The following is a 23,054-nucleotide window of genomic DNA, read 5'->3' as shown; positions in this document are numbered from 1 at the left end:
TAGATAAAGCTGTTTTGGAGTAAAGCTAGTACTGAACCATCCGAGAAACTTTCTCTGAGGAGCTCTGTGACACAGCCTGACTCCTCAGTTGGGATTGTAGCTGTTGACAAAAGTGTGAATTTGATGAATGCCTCAAAGGACATTAAAAGGAAAATGTGAGTTTAGCTTTATTACTTATAAAAATATATATTAAATGAGAAAAAACCCTATTGCATTACTTTAAATATTTAAAGGAAGTCCATTGCAAAAGCCAATGAAGAGCAGAGTATCCAAATAAAAATGAATCTGTAAGTCCATTAGTTATGTTGGAAGGAAGCTGGTGGCTTAGGATTTCTTTTTTTTTTTTTCTTTTATTATTCATATGTGCATACAAGGCTTGGTTCATTTCTCAGGATTTCTCTGTGTTACATGAGAAATATCTCCTAAAGTTAGGTAGGAAGAATAAGTTCTGGAGGGTTAGTGGACAGTATGGTGGCAGTAGTTAATAATAGTGTACTGTGTGCTTAAAATTGCCAGGAGGGAAGATTTTAAATGCTCTCATAACAAGAGATGGTAAAAATGTGAGGAGATGGATATGTTAATTATCTTGATTTAATCATTATACAATGAGTACGTGTATCAACATCATATTGTACCCCAAAATATATGAAATTAAATGAAATACCACCCAGAGTTTGTACTCTTTTTCATACTACATTTTAATTTAAGACACTGAAGTCAGTACTCAGAAATTATACCTTACAAAGATTGGCTGTTTTCAAAATGATTAGAGATCACATGGATGTGGAGGAGAAGGAACACTTGGACACTTTTGGTGGAGATGTAAATTAGTTCAGCTGTTATGCAGAACAATGTGGAGGTTCCTCAAAGATCAAAAATAGAGCTACAGCATGATCTAACAATCCCACTATTATGTATATATCCAAAGTAAATGAAATCAACATGTGAAGAGTCATCTGCACTGTCACGTTCACTGGAGCAATATGCACAACAGCCAATAAATAGAAGCTACCTAAGTTGTTTAACTGATGAACGGATAAAGAAAATGTCCATATACAGGATAGAATACTATTTAGCCATAAGAAGAATTAAATCCTCTCATTTGTGGCAGCACAGATGGAACTGCCTGTGATTACATTAAGTGAAATAAGCCAGGCATGGAAGAACAGTACCACGTGACCTTACTCATGTGGAATCTAAAAAGTTGACCTCATAGAAGTTGAGAGCAGAATGGTGTTTACCAGAGGTGGGGAGTGCAGGACGGACAAAGGTGGATCATGGGCACTAAGTTATAGTCTGATAGGAGCAGGGACTCTGGTGTGCTTTTGCTCAGCACGGTGACTATAGATAACAGCAATGTGTTGTATATTTAAGGAGATAGGTGTGTTTAACTTGATCTAAATGTTGCACAGTCTATAGAAACATGACATGATATGATACCCCATTAATATGTATATGTTTTTGTTTTCATGTACCAGTTAAAAATAAAAAATTGCAGTTGTGGGGCTCAAACCCACAAAAACGAATTCTTTTAGAAAAGAGAAAGCACTAGGAAATTGACTTGCATAGTGTTGGATGCCATGGGACGAGTGCTTTAGATAATTTTGAAGTCTGTCTTATTTTGGTTATACCTATGGCTATAAATAATGATAGTCACTTGTGTGGGGTGATGCACTAAGAGTGAGTCTTTCACGCAATTTGTTTGGTTTTCTGTTTTGGTATTTTGAGACAGGGTCTTGCTGTGTAATCCAGGCTGGCCCCAAACTCACAATTTTCCTATCTCACCCTGCCATGTGGTAGAATTATAGGATGTACTGCCATGCGTAGATTTTAGCCTGTTTTACCCACTCTTCATAGAAGACAGCACTGTTCTTAAAGAAGTAACATTGGGTTGGGTGCAAGTGGCTCATACCTGTATCTTAACTATTGAGGAGGCAGAGATCAGGAGGATTGCAATTCAAAGCCAGCCCAGGCAAATAGTTCTGGAGATTCGATCTTGAAAAAAATCCATCATAAGAAAGAGCTGCTGGAGTGGGTCAAGGTGTATGCCCTAACTTCCAAGCCCAGGACTGAAAAAAAACAAAGAGAAAAAGTTAACCGAAAAACAAGAATAACAACAAAAACCCATTGACAACGTGATACATTTAAACATCTCATTATTTGTTTAATTTGTATTGCTCTACCAATGGGGGTGAACCTTGTTCTGTTTATTAGCAATTTACATTTCCTCTTTTGCAAATTGACTGTTTTAGGGCTTTTTTTTAATTTAAGTAACTGAGATCTTACAGAATTGATACTAATCTTCATCCAATATAACCATTCACCTCTCAAAAGTGGATAGGTCATATTTAATGTTGATCTGTACATGTTCATCTTGTTAACCAGTGACATTTACGTTCTCTCTGGATAAAACTCAAGGTCACACTTCAGGGGTACTCTGGATTTGTGGGCAGAGTAAAAATAAGTTTAAATAAGTAATGTAATTTCTACTGATTGAATCATGAGCAAGCATTTGCATATTCATTACTCTTTGATTTGTGTTGTTTTCAACTTTCATAAGCATGAAGACCAAGTCTAACTTAAGTTACTTAAAAGAAATGTGTGAAAGACAGAACAGGTTGTTATGAATCCACTCACACTGTGTTTTATCTTCTTTGTAAGTGGCCTGTCAGTTGTAGGCATCTTCATGAACTCATTTGCTGTCTTTCAGGTATGTTTGGTTTGCTAGATAATTTGAAAAGCTATTGGTTCTTTTCCTAGTTCAGACACTTTCAGAATGAATTCTCATTATGAAATGTTAGCTTTTATTAGATATGTTGCTCAGGTGTACTCTTACATTTGTGTTGTCTGAAACAGAGAGAGAATTCTCCTCTCAGTTTCAAAAGAAAATGAAAAATTCATCATTAGAGAGGCTAAGGAATTGCCATTAACAGAATCATGTCTTTTCTTTATATGATTTTCATTGACTTTGAAATGACTGTTTAAGTGCATGCTTGTACATGTTTGTGAAAAAAGGAGAGACAGATCCAGAGAGAGAGAATATACAAAAAAGCCCTCAAAAATGAGCAAGACTGAGTCTAGAGTGTGGGAGGTTTTTGTTATTAGAGAGTCTTTAAACTTTGATTTTTATTTTTTTTTAATGTTTTTATTCTCTTGAAACTTTGGTTTTTGAAGAAAAGGAAAATTATTTTTCTGGGAGTGTGGTCTTTGGGTACTGACAGATGCAAACCTTGTAAAGGATTCTATTGATGGTGTTTGTAAGTAAAGCCTGGCAAGACATCTGTAAAATTTCTTTTCTCCTCCTCCTCTTCTTCCCCTTTCCTTTTCTTGGTGCCCAGGTTTGAACCCAGGATGCTGGGCATGGCAGGAAAGCACTCTCCCATTGAGCCACATCCTCAGCAGTATGATTACTTTCTGGTTGAACATGAAGATTTGGATGTATGGAACTTAATGTACTTGGAAGAACATCCAGGCCATGACAAGGAATTTTCAACTGGGTTCCTCCCTAGATCATTGAAATGATTGCTTTCTATTTGTTCTCTGATACTTTTTCTTTCTTTGTTTATTGAGTTGCTGTGGCTAGAATTCAGGGCCTTGCACTAGCTAGGCAAGCACTCTTATCATTTGGACCATGGCCAGTCCTGTTTTCAGAAATTCTTTGAGGTGGTTATATTTTGGACATTTGGGAAGATTGTGTGGCTCCAATTTATATTGCAAACTATGCTGTTATTTTGGGATTAATTAAAAAGAGCCATGTTTTTGAAACTTCATGCAACATGAAAGTTTTTCTTAGTCATGCCCTTTTAATCAGATTTTGCGTAAAGTTTGGTGCTGTCTGGGTAATAGAGCTTCTCCATATATCTATCATCACCTTTATTGCTTATCACAATTTTCTATTTGCCATCTCTATAGACTATGAATAGAGCTCCTCACATTCATCTTTGTATTGTTGGCCATTAAACTGCAGCCTTATTTTCTTTACATTTTATTTGGAGGTAATTTTAGAGTTACAGATAAGTTGAAAAAAAAAATGGAGATAGATGAACCAAAGTGCTTATGGCCACATGAATTTTAAAATCTAGTTTCCAGTAACTGGATTATTGTAGCATCTATGGGCGGCATAGCCAATGGTAATCAGCAGGAAGGTGCTAAGAAGAGGAGAGTCGAGAAATTGCATATAACTTTAATAATGTGCTTTAACTTTAAAAATTCATGGCTCAAAAAATATGTGGCTCAAATGGTAGAGTGCTTCTCTTGCTAGCGCAAGGCCCCGAATTCCAATCCCAGTATGACCAAAAAAATCAAATTAAAAATTTTAAAGAAAGGGAGTGTAAGTGGGTTTTCAGTTATTGGTCATAGGGACAGGGGACACTTAAAAATTATTTCTGGCTGTGAAGTCACTATTTTTAGGAAAGTCACTTGAGTTCTCTGCCTCCATCTGTAACAGGAGAGGGTTGGACAAATTCTAAAAATCCCATTCAGCTGAGAGGTGCTAGGATTCTGTAAACCAAGGTTCAATTCATTCTGTCCAATGACTGTTTTCCTAACCATCTACCATGTTCATTTTTAGATGACACTGCAGAGTACGATGAGAGGTTTGTGGATGAAAGTGAGGGATATCTGGTAGATATTCATGACTTTTCTTCAGTTAGCAATGCATGTGTCAGAAAGCATTTTCCAGAGACTTGGATTTGGCTAACACAAACATGGGGTAAAAATTTATAAAGTTCTTTTTTCATATAGGTTTTGCTTAGTGTATATTTTAACTAGATATTGCCCTCTTTCTAATGCTTAAGTACAAATATAATGTGAAGGTGAACTAAGTAGACTAACAGGTTTTTGTTTCAGGATGATGTTGATATTCTTTAACTATATTATTTAATAAAGCCATGTGCAGTCTGTGGAAGGAGAGTGTCACCAGATACAAGATAGGCCTATTTTTTTCTCACTGGCTCCTTTTTTTCTTTATTCATTTATTCACATGTGCACACATTGTTTGAGCCATTTCAGCCCCCTGCCTCCCACCCCCTCCCTGTCTCCCCTCCACCTCCCCTCTCTTCCATGAAGAACCTGTTCTGCCCTTGTCTCCAAATTTGTTGAAGAGTAGACATAAGCAATAAAAAGCAGGACATGGTTTTTTTGCTAGTTGAGATAAGGATAGCTATACAGAGAGATTACTAGCATTGCTTCCATGCACACATGTATTACAACCCAAATTGTTTCATCTCTACCAAACCTCTTCACTACTTCCAGGTGACCTTCCCATATTGACCTTTGTCATTTTAAGGTTACTGTGTTAGATCCTCTGCAGTGGGTACATCAAGCACTTTCAACTTTGAGGTTTCCTACCCTATTCCTCCTATATGTGTCCTTTCCTTAGTGTGGAGTCCATGTCTAATAATATTACTGCATTTGTTTTAGGTCTAAAGTCCACATATGAGGGAGAACATACCATTTTTGGCTTTATGAACCTGGCTAACATGGCTAAATGGATATTCTCCAGTTACATCCATTTAGTTGCAAATGCTAAGATTTCATTCTTCTTCGTGTCTGAGCTATGTTCCATTGTGTACAAATACCACATTTTCTGAATCCATTCGTCAGTAGTGGGGCATCTTGGCTGTTTGCATAACTTGTCTATGGTGAACAGAACGGCAATAAACATGGCTGTGCAGGTGCCTCTGGAGTAACGAGTTGCATTCCTTTGGCTATATCCCTAGGAGTGGGATTGCTGGATCATATGGCAGATCTATGTTTAGTTTTTAAAGAAGCCTCCATATTGTTTTCCAGAGTGGTTGTACTAGCTTGCATTTCCACTAGCAGTGTGCAATGGTTCCTTTGTCCCCACATCATCACCAACATTTGTTATTGGTGGTATATTTGATCATAGCTATTCTAACAGGAGTGAGGTGGAATCTTAGTGTGGTTTTGATTTACAATAAGATAGGCCTTTTTAAGTGAAGGGTGATTTTATCTTCCTTGAGGAGTCATGGCTTTCATGGGTGGGAAAATAGCTGGACTACGTTTGTTGCCATGGAGTGGGAGGCAGTCCCCATAATCTCCTGGACTATGTGGCAGTGCTGCTAAGTGAACCCCACTACTCAGAACAACCCCATGACCACAGGGAGAAGGTGTGTGTGTGGTGGAAGGAATTCAGCTGAGTTCATAAACTCTGTGCCACCTGAGAATTGAGCACATAGTTGGTGAAATGTACACAGAATTTTATAGTTAGCCATTTGCAGTAGTTGAAGTGGGATGAGTCAAATTTCAAAAATACCCTAGCAGTGATAGGAATACAGACAGAACACTTGTTTTTTTGCAAATTGAGAGAAAAAAATTGGAGTGAAGTTTGAAAAATACATATTCATTCTCTACCCAACACTTATGACAATATAGTGGTCTTTCTTAAGACATAAGCATCATAGAAAAATTTTCCTGGAGTAAGGGTCTGTACCCAGTATTCTGACCTTATGAACTATTCCTTGAGAATTTGCAGTGGTTATGAAATTATATGTATAAATGACATAGAGAATTAAAATTCATCCAAAAACTATTTTAGGCTTTGTTGACTTATTTTGAAATGTGTGATTATTGGTTTTATACTTTTATGTTATCTTGACTTCAGATCCAAGATTTACCAAGAATTTGAAGTTGCTGTACCTAATTCTATCACTCCCTGGGTGGCTACTGCCTTTGTGATCTCTGAAGACTTAGGTCTTAGACTACCAACTGCTCCAGTGGAGGTAGGTAGCATGTTGAAGATTTCCCAATGATGTTAGTGTCATTAACCTTAGAACGTTTCAGCTACTCAATAGATTTTTACAAAACTGATTGCTTATGATGCTTATCATACCTTAGAGATTCTTTGGTTTTACCTTTTATGTGTGTTAAATGTTACAATGAAAGCATATTAAATTGGTAAATGTGCTAGGACCATAATTAGATTTGGATAGAACAGTTTATTATTGACCTGATGTAAGACCCAATGGCATGAAGGGGGAGAAAGTATTTCCACTGTCTTCAAGGACAAGCGGAACTTCTTAAGATGTCCTCTAGCAGATGTTGCTTCCTATGTTGTTGATCAAATGGCACCACATGTTATTTCCTGATTTTTTATTCTTTTGTGGTACATGTGTTTGAACTCAGGGCCTTGTGCTGACTAGGCAGGCACTCTACCACTTGAGTAACATGCCTGCCCTTAGTTTTCCAGCTACTAAGAGGAATATAATTGGCCTTAGACCAATACCTCTCACTTGTGTTACACGATAAGCCTCCAACTTAAAAGAGATATTTTGTGTGGCATCTTTGCCATCCAAGAATAAAGTTTATAGAAAGTATAACATACTTCCCCAAAATTAATATGATGCTATCAGTAAAACACTAGGTGAAATAAAAAGGAACAAATGTACAGTGATATAATCTGTATTTTAAATTGAAGTGGTCAAACATTGTTGCTCTAGGTGTCATGTATTTAAATGTTTATGCCGTGCATACACTCATCTTCTGTATAACAGCTATAAGCACGGTTTGATATACATGCATTATTTCAGTATCTCAGACATCTTGGGTGATGCTATTTGTGCACTGGTGAACAACTTTCAATGAAGTTGCAAACAGAACAAAGTGCAGTCTTTTCTTGATTCACAAAATAGTTGTGTTTGTGAGAAATTCAACATGTTCTGAGAAATGCTTTGATTTTATTTATAAGTTGGAATTTCCCAGCACCAGTGGCTCATGCCTGTAATCCTAGGTACTCAAGAAACAGAGATCAGGAGGATTGCGATTAAAGCCAGCCCTGGTGAATAGTTTCCCAGGCCCTATCTCGAAATACCCTTTCAAAAAATATGGCTGGTGGAGTGGCTCCAGTTGAAGGCCCAGGAGAGTTTAAACAGGTACTATCCACTCTTGTTATTCATAGAAAATCATTTAATTATTATTTCCTTATCTATAAAGTGGGAATCACAATTTTTATCTACAAAAAAGCTTTTGAGAAGCAGATGAGAAAATAACTTGGAAAACAGTTCATCAAATGTATGTTCTAGAAAAATGTTATTCTTTATTTTTAATGGGAAACTCACAGGTTTTGTTATTATTAAGGCCAAACAAGAAGTTCTTTGTCTACTTAAAACTATAGCTCATGTCTGAACCTGGAAGATGACCGAGGATGAGCTGAGTGCCTTTTTCTGACTTCACCATGCCTCTTTAGTTGGAGTTTAGGGGCATATCAAATGGGCATATTCCACTTTGATAGTGGAATATCAAAGTCCTGATATTCCACATACCACCTGATGTGGTATGTGGAATATCAGGACTTTGGTCCTTGGGTCCAAAACTCCGGTTTCACTCCCACCATTGTTATTGGATGATAACATCTGCACAGAAGCAGATTTGGCAGAGGTGACTGTCAGGCAGCCACAAATGAATGGAGACAAAACTCCACCCAGAATATAAGATCCTCAAACCACAACCAAAATCTTTACCTAGGCGGCAGCAGGCAGGTTTTGCTTCAAGAGGACTTTCTGGTGGCTTTGTGCCATTGCTGACAGCTCTCCCTGGAGACATGCTACAGAGAACAGAATGAAGTCACAAACACATATTGAAGACTTAGCAAGTGTTTGACTTGCAAGAAAAACTGCCTGTCTTTCCAGATCCTGCAAAGGGGGCAAGGGACCCAAAGTGCCCATTCTGTGAGAGGGCAGTGGACACACTGGGTTTTGCAATAGGCAGAAGAGAAGATGGCTGAGTCTACGGGTAAGATGCGCTGTCACAAAAGTGGTGACAACAGATATGATGGATGTAGGACTGACTATTTTGATTGAAAATTTGCATATCATGTTATGACGTATAGACCATCTTGTCCTCAAGGGTTTTATTTTTCCATCAAGATGGGTTGTTGAACAAGCACTGTGAGTAGTTTCCCATGTCACAATGACAGGAGCCTGCACAAACAGAACAGGAGTGTCCATGAGTGGTCGAGAAGAAGGGCAGACCCTGGAGACCGAACTTCTCCTCCAAGGACTGGCAGCTGTAATTAAACTTTCCTCCCAAGCCATGCAGACAGCGTGATAGATAAATGGTGTCCTGCTCCCATGGCAAAGTGCCTCTAGGGACACTCATATATAACTCCAGGGGAAAGACTGTCCTGGAGGAAGCTGCCCACTACCATGAACAGGACAGAAACCTGACACAGGGTGTGTTCACCCCAGGTATTGGTGGTGTCCAACAGCTGGATCACATGGAGAAGGATACACAGATTCGAGCCAGCTGGACATTTGTCTCCAGAGAGCCTTAGGGCCCAGGATGTGTAGATTCATGGTGTCACACCCTCAGAGTGACATTAACAAAGCTGGGAAGAGAAGAGGTGATGCCACTCCAGGGTCTAACTGGCAGGACAGAGCACAGGATTCTGGCCTCCAGCTCCTTGTCCAAGCCTCTGCCTTCATTCCCCCATCTTACACAGACCCTCAGAGGGAGGATCAGCAGCCTGGACCCCAAGCTGAGACCCAGGGCCCCTCAGTCTCCTCCAAAACAATCAAAGCTAACTGATGGCCATGAAGTCCCCAGATGCTTGGTCCAAAGGGCCTGCCATTTGCACAATGACACCTTCTCTATGTCTTGTTCCCCTTATATTGGGGATTGTGTCTGTGCTGAGTCCCCCTGTGGGGAAGTGGGGTGTTGGGTTCATGCACTGACTTGGGGGGGTCATTATCCACACTTGTAAAAGACACTCAAGTTTTTTGTGCTGAAAAACACTGACTCCTTACTTGGGCCCTGGAATTAACTAAAAACAGGAGACACTTGGCATCTCTGTCTCCATTTTGTACCTGTTCTTCTTTGCTCTGAGCCATTCTGTCCTGCAGCCACCTTGGAATCATGGAAGGACAGGAATGACTAATAACATCTTTATGACAAGTGTTTGAAACTTCCCATGAGGAACAGTGGAGACTTGCAGGACAGACCACCCATCCAAATGTGGACATTGTCCTATAAGGACAATGAGGCTGTACCCTGGAGCAGGAGCAATCATCTCATGGGAACCAGATGGCTCCTCTCAAGTGATGACAGTGATGACATCTTAGGTGGAATCCCTCTGGGAACCCTTGAACTGAGATAATGGTCAACCAGACCACACCTGAGACTGGGACTGTTTAACTATGCATACCCTTGTCCTCTGACCCTAATTCTTTGTCTACTTAAACCAAAACTCATGTCTATACCCCAAAGATGGCTGAAGATGAGCTGAGTGCTTACTCTGCACTTCCAAGATGTCCTGACCTATATAATGAACCTCTTTGTCTGTCATAAAAACAAAAGGCCAAGCAAGACTTTAAGCCAATTAAAATTTATTTAATTAAGTATAAAGTTACCTTTACATTGGTCTACAATGACAGCAAATACATTTCTTGAAATAAAGATAGTCTTTGGAGTTTAAAATAGTCCAGCTGAATATTCCATACTTAACACCCAAATTGTTGTTTATGTAATATTGTTTTAAATAGTCAAATTAAAAGAGTTATACTATCTATAATAAAATGAAATTAAAATGCACTATCTAAATAAAATAAATTTGTATTTAAAGCATCTGTTAATAAAATATTATCTTGGGCCTTACAATGCTATTAAGCATGAATTTGATGTAAAGTATAATGACTAAATAACAGTTGTAATTTGTAATGAAGATGAAACAGCAGTCAAAAGTACTCTGAAAAGAGATCTTACCTTCACATTGGTCTATAATTATAGTAAATAAATGTCTTGGCCTGAAGACCCAAAGTTTGGAGTTTAAAATAACCCTACTGCAAAAGTATATCCATAAAACTCCAATTATTATGTATGTAATAGTGGATAAAATAATAAAGTTATACTAGTTACACACTCCATAATAAAATGAAAATTAAATAAGTTTCATATTTAAATCATCTATGTATAAAATACTGTTCTGAGACTTATACTGCAATTAAACTTGAATTTGATGTAAAGTATAATGACAAAATATCTGTGGTAATTTACAATGAAGATGAGAGAGCGGTCAAAGTACTTTGATAAGAGATCTTACTTTCACATTGGTCTACATTTACAATACATGTTTTGGCAAAAGGACAACAGCCTTTGCAGTTGAAAATAGCTTACATACATAAAACTCCAATTCTTACTGATGTCATACAGGATTAAATAATCCAATGAAAACAGCTATACTATCTATAATAAAATGAAGATAAAATATACTATCTAAATAAAAGAGAATGGAAATAAAATAATAAGATTCATATTTAAATCATCTATTTATAACATACTATTCTGAGAATTAAAATTCTATTAATACTGAATTGAAAGTAAAGAATAATGACTAATGAACATACAAACTAACAGTAGTAATTTAAACTGAAAATGAGAGAGAAGTGAAAAGTACTTTGAAAAGAGATCAATAGATTGCCAGGTTCCTTCTTGCGGTTGTAGATGTTCAGTAATGGCATTGTTTGAAGGTAAAATTGACCTAGAAGAAAACTCAGTTCTACTATGAGAATGTGGGTGCACTGACAAATGGATTAAGAAAATGTGGTATCTATACACAATGGAATTTTATGCAGCCATGAAGAAGAATGAAATGTTATCATTCGCTGGTAAATGGATGGAATTGGAGAACATCATTCTGAGTGAGGTTAGCCTGGCCCAAAAGACCAAAAATCGTATGTTCTCCCTCATATGTGGACATTAGATCAAGGGCAAACACAACAAGGGGATTGGACTATGAGCACATGATAAAAGCGAGGGCACACAAGTAAGGGGTGAGGATAGGTAAGACAGCTAAAAAACTAGCTAGCATTTGTTGCCCTTAACGCAGAGAAACTAAAGCAGATACCTTAAAGCAACTGAGGCCAATAGGAAAAGGGGACCAGGTACTAGAGAAAAGGTTAGATCAAAAAGAATTAACCTAGAAGGTAACACCCATGCACAGGAAATCAATGTGAGTCAATGCCCTGTATAGCAATCCTTATCTCAACCAGCAAAAACCCTCGTTCCTTCCTATTATTGCTTATACTCTCTCTACAACAAAATTAGAAATAAGGGCAAAATAGTTTCTGCTGGGTATTGAGGGGGGGTAGAGGGAGGGGGTAGAGTGGGTGGTAAGGGAGGGGGTGGGGGCAGGGGGGAGAAATGAACCAAGCCTTGTATGCACATATGAATAATAAAAGAAAAATGAAAAAAAAAATACCCAATGCCAAAAAACCATGGGAGAGGATTAAAAAAAAAAAAAAAAGACATCTATTGCTGTGGAAAAAAAAAAAAAAAGAATGTGGGTGCAACAGGGATATCCAGTTCTTGAAGGAAATTTAATAGGGGATATCCCTGGGTGAATAGACATTTCACACAGGAAATGGAGGATTTGGTAGGCCAGGGAAATCCCTTGGTGTAAGATGATCTGAGGAAGCCAGAGACATCTTGTCTGGAGGAGGTGATGGAAAAGGTGGGCCTCTTCTCAGAAAATGGCTCCTGGGATCCATTGGAAACACTGCCCTTGGTGGTACAAAATGGTGAGGAGCTCCAAACATACTTCCTGGGAGAGGTGGTGGAAAAGGCAGCCCTCTTCTCAAGAAGTGGCTCCAGGATCTAGTGGGAACAATGGACTTCGGATAGGAGGAACACAACCAGGGCCCACTACTTTGCTTGAGATGAGTCAAGCACATTTGAATGATCACAATCACCAGTGGTATCACTTCTACTAGATTGCTTTTCTGAAGATACTTCTTTATCCAAGGAAGGCATATCAAAACTTCTGAGTTCTGCTGGTTCAGGGAATTTACCAGAATGAAAACAAAGTCTGTTTTGTCTCTGTGGAGGAAGAGCTGGATCAGTATTTGGTTGGCCTGATGGAGGGGTCATCATCCTTCTGTACTGTTGGCATGGACAGGAAGGTCAGCCAGTCTCAGGAGGCACCCTACAAGGGCCAGATAGACTGTCACAGGTTGCCTCTGCTCTTTCATTGGTAATGGGATGGTCCAGAGGATTCTCCGGGATTCTTGAGCTTTTTCCTCCTTCCTGAAGAAGCCAGAGTGGGGGGTCTGAGTGAACCTTCCAACAAAAGCAGAGTGAGAAGAACTTTACTTTCAGATGAAGGTTGCCACAATGGTGGGGCACCAGTTGGAAAAGACTCTCTGCCATATGCTGCATGTGAAAAATCAAATGGATAATGATCTTCTAACATTTCCAATTCTCATTTCATTTTAATTAATTTGTCTTTCACTGGCATTTACCATGATAAAATGGTTGTTTTTTAGAATTCTGGACTACCAGCTAATTTAAATGAGCTTTTTTCTTATACTAAAGAGACCGCTTTTGATGACAACAACTGATTCTTTCTAAGTTTTCTTCAAGTTCTCTGGCTACCTTTTTACAGATATCCAGCTCTTCAGCTGCATGATTGATCTTTTCTTATGCTTGGGAATGTTTCTTCTCTGTCTCTAGCTGGTAATGATACTCTGCCATGAATTTCATGCAGTATATCATTCTCTATTCTTCATGCAGTTCAGTGGTGGTCTTAAGATTCTGCTGACGCTTCTGATTCTCAATTTCAAACCGTGTCTTCTCTGCCTGTAAAGTGGCTTGTGTAGTCTGGAGATTTTTAATATGCTTTGTGAAGTCTTCCCTCATTCCATCTACTTCACCCAAATAAATATAAATTTGCTTTCCTCCTCCTTCTTAGGATTTTAAAGAAGCATTTAACTTCACGCATATACCAGTCTCTCCATAGCTCCTCTTGCCTGATTATGAAAGTGAGGACCTTCTTCTGGTCTACTCTCCCTTTGTAATTCACAGTTACCATTGTGTGTCATGTCTTCTCCAAGAACAACAGCCCACACTTTCATCTTGAGCATCTGTTTGATTTCAGACTTGATGTGTTCTTCCTTTATGTTTTAAAAGTTGTTTTACACGTGCCAACATGTCAACTGCCATCTTCTGATTCTTCAGTTCACTTACTCATTCCTTCCATCCTTCTGCTTCTTCTGAAAGCCACTTGCAGCTTTCCTGATCTGGGAATTTCCCTTCAAAACATCTTACTTAGTCCTTCAGATGCTGACCATTGTTTCAAAGTATTTTTAAGGTTGTCGTGCTGTTAAGTACGTAGGATTCCAGAGATTTTGATTTATCTTCTTGGGCTGGTATCAGTTTTGACATTTCATTCATCAATTCAAGTTGTTTAGAACGTTTAGCTTTCTCTGCTTTCAGCTGTTTTTCTAGAAGGAGGACTTCATCAAGTTTAGACTTGGATCTTTTCAGCTGTTCACAGGCTCTCTCCAAACTCTGTACTTCCATTGGACATGTCTCAAAGCTGGCATCTCTTAAAGATGACACAAAGGCATCATGCACTTTTTCTACAAGGCTAACTTTTTCAAGAGGCTGTCATTTTCTTCAATGAGTCCAGAAAGTTCTGTATCAAGGTTTGTTTCTTTTCACATAAAGTTGGCTTCTAACTGAATGAAAATTTCTCCACTAAAGTAATAGAATTGAAAAAAGTCCAGTAATTGCTCCTTACAGCAGCAGTTCCCACTGAAAATCACAGGGCTATGGTCTCATTTCTTCAGGGTTTGTTGTCACAACCCTGAAAAAGTCCTTTATGTCTAGCCCCAATTATGACTGATTGATAGCCTTGGGCCCATTCATGGCTCTGCCCCTGCTCTGGCTGTTCCCAATGCCAGGCTGTACCTCAAAAGGCAACAGATGCTCAAAGTTCTGCCTGGAACCCCAAGGCTCACCTCACAGCTGGAGAAGACCACTGGGGAGCTGGCTGTGGGGGGGATGGGAGGGTTTTTGCCATCCAGCTCACTCCCCCCACAGCAGACGAGTTTTGCCCCTTCCTTAAACTTTACATGGTTTTGGCCAGATCTTGGCCAGAAGGTCCCACTCTCCTTTATAAAATGGACAATGATTTCCCAGAAATCCTAAAGCTCATCTCATTACCCTCATTGATAGAACTGAAGGATGTACTTAGGACATCCCAAAGGTGGTAAGTGGTCAAGTAAACATCTCTCCTACCCAGAAAACCTCTGTCTTCACCTGAGAGACATCACTGTACTCAGGCAATATTCAAAAAGGCTATAAAAACCCAATCCCCAACTTGAACCACAGGACCACCCATCTCCATGCCCCCCTGCATTCCCCACTATGTAGTCTTTCTCTTCTCTTCTCTACAAATACAATCTTTTTGACAAATTTTGTTGTAGTCTGCCTGTGCTTTCATTGTCAGAGTGGGATCAAGAACCCTGAGCCTCTGAAATTCCTGTGCAGGTCATCTGTGCATCATATTTGGTGACCACGAAGGGACAAGCCATCACTTGAGGTTGGTGTAGATTGTGCCAAACTGGGAAAGGCTGCCTAGGAATGTGACCATGATTTCCTGGCACTCTAGTGGAGTGTATTCTACAGGAGAGCTCCCCCCACCATGGCCTAGCTACAGTGGAACGCTCAAGCCAACCTTCTCTCTCTCTCTCTCTCTCTCTCTCTCTCTCTCTCTCTCTCTCTCTCTCTCTCTCTCCCCCTTGGGAAACTGAGGAAAATCTCTGAGTCGATTATGGGTGTAAGACAGGCAATCTGAGACAACTCACATGCCCGCTGGGAGCTTAAACCAGACTGCCAATGTTACGTGGGTGGAGCCAGACTGTCATGCACAGCGGCTTTTTTTCCCTCCCCTTTAATGCTAACACTATCTCTCTTTCAAGACCTGACCCACTTAAGAGGAGCTCCAAAAACAGCCCGTGGAAAGGAAAGTTTCTCTTCAAGCTATAAAAGGTGTTCTGGCTGGGACACTCCCCAGTGTAACCCGAAGGCTGGAGATGCAACTACCTGAACCGCCATGAGGCTGCAAAGGTGGCTAAGTCTCAGATCCTTCCAGCATTGTCCACAGCAAACAGACAATCCGATCTCTTATGCTTCCTTCATGGTTTCCCTGGCCTGAGAGTGGAGGTCACCCCTTGATTCCAGTGCTCCAGTACTGCCCTTGGGCAGGATTGACTTGGACAGCAGTGGTAACCAATGATACCTCATGCGTTGAGCCTGGAAACTCTCTTTTCCCCCAAGCCTCAGCCTCTCCTTCCCCTTTCCCAAGTAGTTGAGGATGAGTGTCCCCCTCCCTCCTTTGCTCTAAATAGCAGTTAGCTTCCTTCTTCAGAGAGTTTGGGAAAAATCCCTGCAGGCACCAGAAAGTGCGAATCTGTAATTTAGGCTTAACTGTGTTTGTCAAGCATCAGGTTAACTGGTTAAACAGGTTCCAAAGCCTGCCTTCAGGGTAAGGAAAAAAAAAAAAAAAAAACCTTCCTCTTAATGGAGCAAAAGCCTTCTGAGGCTCTCCCTCTTTTCATAAAAAGGTCTTTGGTGGGGGGGGGGGTGGCTGAACCCAAATACCTGGAAATCCTCCACGACCTTAGTCACAGGTGGCAGTAGCAGGAGCATGGGAGAGAGGGACCCCCTCTTCCATTAGAGTTTCTCCTCATCTGGGGATGCCTAGGTAAAAGGAGAAACCTTTGTTAAGATGACCAATTTTTCCTTGTTTCACTTTTTTACATGGGGAATCAAGGTTCAAGGATCCAGGAAGGATCCCCCCTTGCCTGCTTATTGAAACATTGGAAAGCTCTTGATCCAGAAAGTCCTCAGCCAAAGTGACTCAAGTTTTACTGCACTCAGTCTTGGCCATACAATCCTGAGAGATGAGGAAAGTTGGTCAGAAGGAGGGAGCATTAATTATAATACCATTCTTCAGTTAGACATGATATGTAAAAAGGAGGGAACGTTGACCAGAATTCCATATGTTCAGCTGTTCTTTTTCCTAAGAGACCACCCAAAATGGCTGAAGAAATGCAGGCTAGACACCCACACCATGGTAACCCTTTGCAAAAAGCCCCCAAACTCCCTTGAACCAAAGAACCCATCTGATGCTCCATCAGCTCCCCATCTATCCCCTTACCCAACTACCTCACACACCAGACATCATCCCACAGGACTGTACCTGTTCCAGTTAATTCCTGGAGGGGACAGGGCTCACGTTCCTTTTAGAGGGAGTGAACTTAAAGAAATAGAAAAGGACTTAGGAAATTACACAGAAAACCCAGATCAGTACATCTAGGCATTTACAGAAGTCAGCAAAAACTTTGAACTGAGCTGGAAAGATGTAATGAGATTGGTATCTCAGACCCTTACTGCTCTGGAGAAACATCAGGTACTACATCAGGCAACAAAGCTGGAGACAATTATCACTTAGATAAAAGTGGCCCTACAGGCCTTTCTCAGACAGGGCCCTTACAGGAGGAGGAGGGGGGTGCAGAGAAGGAAGACAAAGACACTGAATACCTAAAAGGGACCCTTGATTCCCAATTTGAACAGAAGATCAGGCAATATCTAGGTATGACACTAAGTGGGACCGTGAAAATGACAAGGATGAATGGAGCCATAACCACTTCATCCACTGAATTCTTGAGGGTCTAATGAGAGCCAAGGTAAAACCTCTCAATGACTCCCAAGTCATGACTGTACAGCAAGGACCCATAGAACCCCAGAAGCTTTCCTAGAGACTTAAGAATGCTTTACAAAAGCATACTAGCATTGTGCCAGAGTCAGGAATAGGAGATCATCCTAAAAGATAAATTTCTAACACAGTCAACACCAGATATCTGTAAAATGCTTCATAAACTGGTGACTGAAGGGAACAGAGATCTAGACCAATTGGTCCGTGTAGCCACGTCCGTATACTATAATACTAGTAAAAGAAAAGAAGGACCTGGAAAAGGAAATGAGAAATTATACACAGCAGGAAGCTCTAATCCCAGCACTCAGAGAGGCTTCCCTGGGGCAAAGTCCAAACCCAAGGCCATGCTTTCAATGTAGACAGGCTAGCCATTTTAGGAGGATGTGCTCCCCGGAGAAAGCTACCACCGGGACCCTGCCCCATTTGTTGGGGAAAACATTGGAAGGCACACTGTCCCCCATTCCCAGGGGACCCAAGGCCAGAGCCTCCCACACAATGACGGGTCCCGGGCTTCCCATACAGGCTCCAGAGACCACCATAAAAACAGGGGAGTCCCGGATTTTACTCACTATATAAAAAGACAAGGTCAGCCTCCTTATTGATACTGGAGCCAGCATCTCAGCTATTCCTTTCTCTGTTGGACCCAGGTCCTCCAAGAAAATTACTGTTCAAGGCATATCAGGCCAGCCTCTAGAACATTACTTCACTCAGCCTTTAGCCTGCTCCTGGGGAGATTTCCATTTCTGTCACTCCTTTTTAATTGTCCCAGAAACCCCTACTCCTCTGTTAGGGGGAGACCTTCTATATAAATTGGGTGCACAGTTCCTTTTACCCTCAGGAGAGTACTTTTGTTTGCCCCAAATACAGGAACAAGGAGACCCCACAGTGTGGACAGGTGAACACACTGTGTGATGGGCACTAACAGCTGTCCCAGTCCTAATTCATCTCAAAGACCCCTCCTGGTTTCCACATCAAAAACAATATACTTTAAAGCCAGAAGTTAAGGAGGGGATAATTCCCATAATTAAAGACTTAAAGAGACAGGGATTGCTAATAGAATGTTCCAGCCCATATAATACTCCTATTCTCGGTGTCAGGAAGGGACCTAACAAATGGAGGCTAGTCCAGGATCTCTGCCTGATCAAGGAAGCATTAGTGCCTCTCTACCCTGTAGTTCCAAATCCCTATATGATTTTAGCCCAAACACCTCCAGGTACTGATTATTACTCTGTCCTGGACTTAAGGACACCTTCTTCAGCATTCCCTTACACCCTGAAAGTCAACCTCTCTTTGCCTTTGAGGACCCCACAAGAAAGTCTGGACAGGTCACCTGGACTGTCCTCCCATAGGGATTCAGAGACAGCCCACAGCTCTTTGGGTTGGCTCTAACCCTAGACTTGGCAGAGTTGCAATATCCACAAGCTCCTCTACTACAATATGTAGATGACCTCCTGCTCTGTGGGCCAACTGAGCCTGCCATTTCACAAGCCACTGAATCCTTACTAAACTTCTTAGCAGATAGAGGATATAAACTCTCTAAAGCAAAATCCCAATTGTGTCAGTCTAGGGTTACATATTTAGGTCTTGTCCTGGAGAAAGAAATGAGGTGCCTAGGAGAAATAGAATCTGTCCAATTTTGATGTTTCCCCTACCTAAAACTCTAAAGTAATTGAGGTCCGTTTGGGGGTTGGGGGGCCACAGGATACTGTAGAATTTGTATCCTGGGATATGCAGACCTAGCCAGGCCCTTATATCAAATCCTTAAGGAAGCACAGAAGGATCCCAGCCCTTAACTGAATGGGACGACAAGTCAGAAAATGCATTCCACCAGTTAAAAAGGTCCTTATGACTGCTCTAGCCCTGGGTCTCCTGGTGAGGACAAGTTTCAATTATATGTCTATGAAAACAGAGGACTGGCCTTGGGCATGGTGACTCAGCTCCAGGGCATCCCTCCCCATTAGTAGGCTACTTAAGCAAAGAGTTAGATCTGGCAGCGAAGGGCTGCAACAGGCTAAATGGCTCCAGGAGCAATCTCTTGAAAGTCAGGTTTCTACACAGCTGTGGGACTAAATAAAATCCTGGCTTCCCTCCAGCACTTGGTTCCCACCCTTTCTGGGGCCTATAATTGCCATTATTCTCTTGCTTGTGTTTGGGCCTTGCATTTTAAACTTACTTGTCAAGCTGTCTAGAATCCATCAAACTACAAATGCCTCTGATGGAGATGCAAAGGACCTACTATCACAGTCCTCTCAACAACCCCTTTCTTGGTCAGCCCTGATGCTGTGGGCCCCTTCACCACCCCATGTCAGCAGGAAGCTGGTACTGAACAGACTTCCTTGTCCCCATTCCTAAGAGCAATTAGGGTGACTTTTGAGATGGGAGATTGAAGGATGGACTGCAGCAGTACCCAAAAGGTGATAAGTGATCAAGGAGACTCCGCTCCTTCCCAGGAAACTTCTGTCTGCACCTGAGACACATCTCTACCCTCAGGCAATATTCAAAAAGGTTATAAAAACCCAATCCCCAACCTAAGCCACGGGACCAGCAGGTTCCCACTGAAATCCTGCTATGCAGTCTTTCTCTTTTCTTCTCTACAAATAAAATCTTTCCAAACTCTGTTGCTGGACTCTGCCGGTGCTTTCATTCTCACAGTGGGATCAAGCATGCTGAGCACCTGAAATTCCTGTGGGTGTCATCTGCACATCAGAACCTAAGAAAACTTCTGCTCTTGATGGGACTAGCATCTTTGGCATTACTTACTACATTTGTAATCATGATACAACTCAGGACTAATGTCACACTTTTCTAAGTAACTTTATTTTATGCCATTTTGACTTGCACTGTCATTATTCTATTTTATTCTTTTTGTAGTTACCTTCTTTTACTGTAGTTATTAGTTTCCCCTCAAGGGATGCTTCCATATGGACTATGATGTACTTTATCATGTGAGTAGATGTGGGGCTGAAAGCTTGGGAAGTGGAGGTCAGAAAAATGATTTCAAATGACTAAAAAATATGACCTGAGTCAGGTGCTGATGGCTCACTCCTGTAATCCTAGCCACTCAGGAGGCAGAGATCAGGAGGATCGTGGTTAGAAGCAAGGTAAATAGTATGTGAGAGCCTATCTCAAAAAACAAACAAACAAAGAAACAAAAACAACCCATGGCTTGTGGACTGGCTTAAGGTGAAGACCCTCAGTTCAGGCCTTAGTACGGCCAAAAAAAAAAAAAAACAGGAAGAATAAAAAATCCATCCATTGAGCACTCACCACACTGAGGTCAAGTTCAAGGAAAAATTGTGATTGCATAGTGAACAGCACACCAATCAAAATAAACACCAGCTTCTAAAATGTTCTTTAAACTTAAAATGGGTGGGTTTAACTGAAAGAACGAAGACTGGTTTTGAGTGAAACAGACTGGGAATGAACCTCAGTTCTGACTTTCACTGGCCATGTGTTTTGTAGAAGTTACTTCATAATCTTCATCATTCTCAGCTTTCCCACCTCTAAAATGAGAACAATTAAATAAAGTACCATAGGACATTAGAGCGTGACTCAGTAAAAATGAGCTCCCTTCTTTTTTGCCCCAGATAAACTTTTTCCAGTAAGATAAAGTGTTACATTTTATATATATATATAAGATACATGTATACAATATATACATATACATGTATATATTGGGAAAGATTTTGGAGGAGGAATATTTCACTGAGTCTTCCTCTATGAGCAGGAAGGAAGTCACCAGGCAGGTCAGAGGAAGAAGAGCAACCCAAGCAAAATAGGGGCAGGGGAGTAAAGGAGAATGATGGAGGGGGTGAATGTAACTAAGATATATTGTAAGCACTTTTGTAAATGCTACAATGTACCTTCAGTACAACAATAATATGGTAAAAAAGAATTGAAAAAGGAAGCATGGAAATGAGAAAGGTGGGCAGAGGCAGAGCAGGAAATCCTATAGGATCTGAGGTGGCAGTACTAAGAACTGCAGCAACTCTGAGAACTAATGCTATTGAGTGAGACAGCTGGTATGGAGTTTACTAACAAAAAATACTAGCTAATCTTTGTTGAGTACTTACTATGTGCTTGGTACCAACCAGAATTTTGCCTGTACTATGGGCATTATAAAGATGATCTGATTTATTAAATATTTAGAACACTGCTTAGTACATTGCTTTTTCTAGATATTAGAAGTTGAGGTAAGAATTGTAGTTACTTCTCATTTGTGAGAAGTTAGGATTTGTGGGGCATGAGGCTCCCAGTGAAGCAGGATTGTTGAGTGGGGAGTGGGAGCACCTGCCTTGTGTTAACTTCAAGCACTGCTCATCCATGCTAGGGGAGGTGCTGCTGAGACATCAGAGCTACACTGAGATATAAAAGATGATACAGTAGAAGGCAAGGGAATTTAGAGATTGGCAAGGATATAAAGTATCAGATTCTGATTCTAAACCAAGAAGAAAGTAAAATAGAGACGGCTAATAGTTTAGGAAAATACATACTGGAATATAAAAGTTCTATGAGGCAGAAACTTCTGTTCTGTGATGTTCACTGCTATGTCCAGTGCCTAGAGCAGTGTCTGGTAGAACTGGTATGCTTGTGGCTTTGAATGTAAACCCTTCCTTCTACTAACAGAAGAGTAGGGCAAGTAACCTAAAATAAAAACCAGTGGAAACAAAGCACAGGATGCATGCAAGTTTCTGTATTTATAAGCCAGAAAATCACAAATAATCACAAATTCCAGCAGAGTGTGACCATGAAGAATGGGACCCTCCTTTTTCAGTACTAAGTTCTCTGAGGAATACAAACAGCAAATGGTCTTTAATGATAATGATAGAAACTAACATGTGCCAAACTCTATTCTAAGCCCTTTCTACTAGTTCATTTAATCCTCACAATAACTTTCTATTAAAGTATATTACTTTTCCTGATTTATAGACAAGGGAAGCACAGACAGGTTAGTTGACTTGTCAACACTCAACCAGCTAGTTAGGGGAGTTGGGATTGACAATGAGGTACTCATCTCCTAGATCTATGCTGTTTTGTAAACACAAGAAATGTATTAGAATCCCTAAAACTGACTTCTTCTATCATGAGTGAGCACATCTTTGGTGCAGCAGTTATTTTGAAAGGATACAAATAATCAATCAATAATCAAATACAAGCCATATCTCACTTATATATAAGCAAACCTTCAACTGATGGAAACTATGATGAATGAATTTTTATATTATAGGAGGAAAAAGCAAAGTTTTTCCTCCTATACATAATACCCTCCATTTCCCATATCTAAATTCGGAAGAAAAACCTGCAGACTTATGGTTATCAGCACTGAGCCACACTTTCCCCATTGTTTTGGTGTGCATCTTTGAATTTCCTTGGGGTCAATGAAAGTAAGTGCTTCATTGAGAGGAATGACATAGCTGGGTACTAAGAATTCGGTCATATCACACTGAGAGGTATTAATTCTTAACACTAAAGAAACATATCCTAACTTTAGCTCTGTAAAAAACACTGCATAATTTAAAACCATGTCTCATTACTTATG

At 40.4% G+C, this 23,054-nt stretch overlaps 1 protein-coding gene across 6 annotated transcripts in view; it reads right to left on the bottom strand.

The window, feature by feature from the left end:
• The window catches only part of LOC109686444 (2-oxoisovalerate dehydrogenase subunit beta, mitochondrial-like), a 140,033-nt gene that overhangs the window by 35,240 nt on the left and 81,739 nt on the right, over positions 1-23,054 (bottom strand). For 3 of the 6 annotated variants that reach the window (XM_074079797.1, XM_074079800.1, XM_074079782.1), the window contains one exon: positions 306-2,069. The gene's annotated coding sequence lies outside the window, so the exon portion shown is untranslated. Of the gene's footprint in view, positions 1-305; positions 2,070-8,480; positions 8,564-23,054 lie in introns of those variants that run through there. The other 3 variants (XM_074079767.1, XM_074079775.1, XM_074079763.1) reach the window with 2 other exon arrangements.

This window comes from Castor canadensis, chromosome 1, assembly GCF_047511655.1.
Source record: "Castor canadensis chromosome 1, mCasCan1.hap1v2, whole genome shotgun sequence".
Taxonomy (NCBI): Eukaryota; Metazoa; Chordata; class Mammalia; order Rodentia; family Castoridae; genus Castor; species Castor canadensis.
This window is presented reverse-complemented; position numbering and strand designations above follow the sequence as displayed.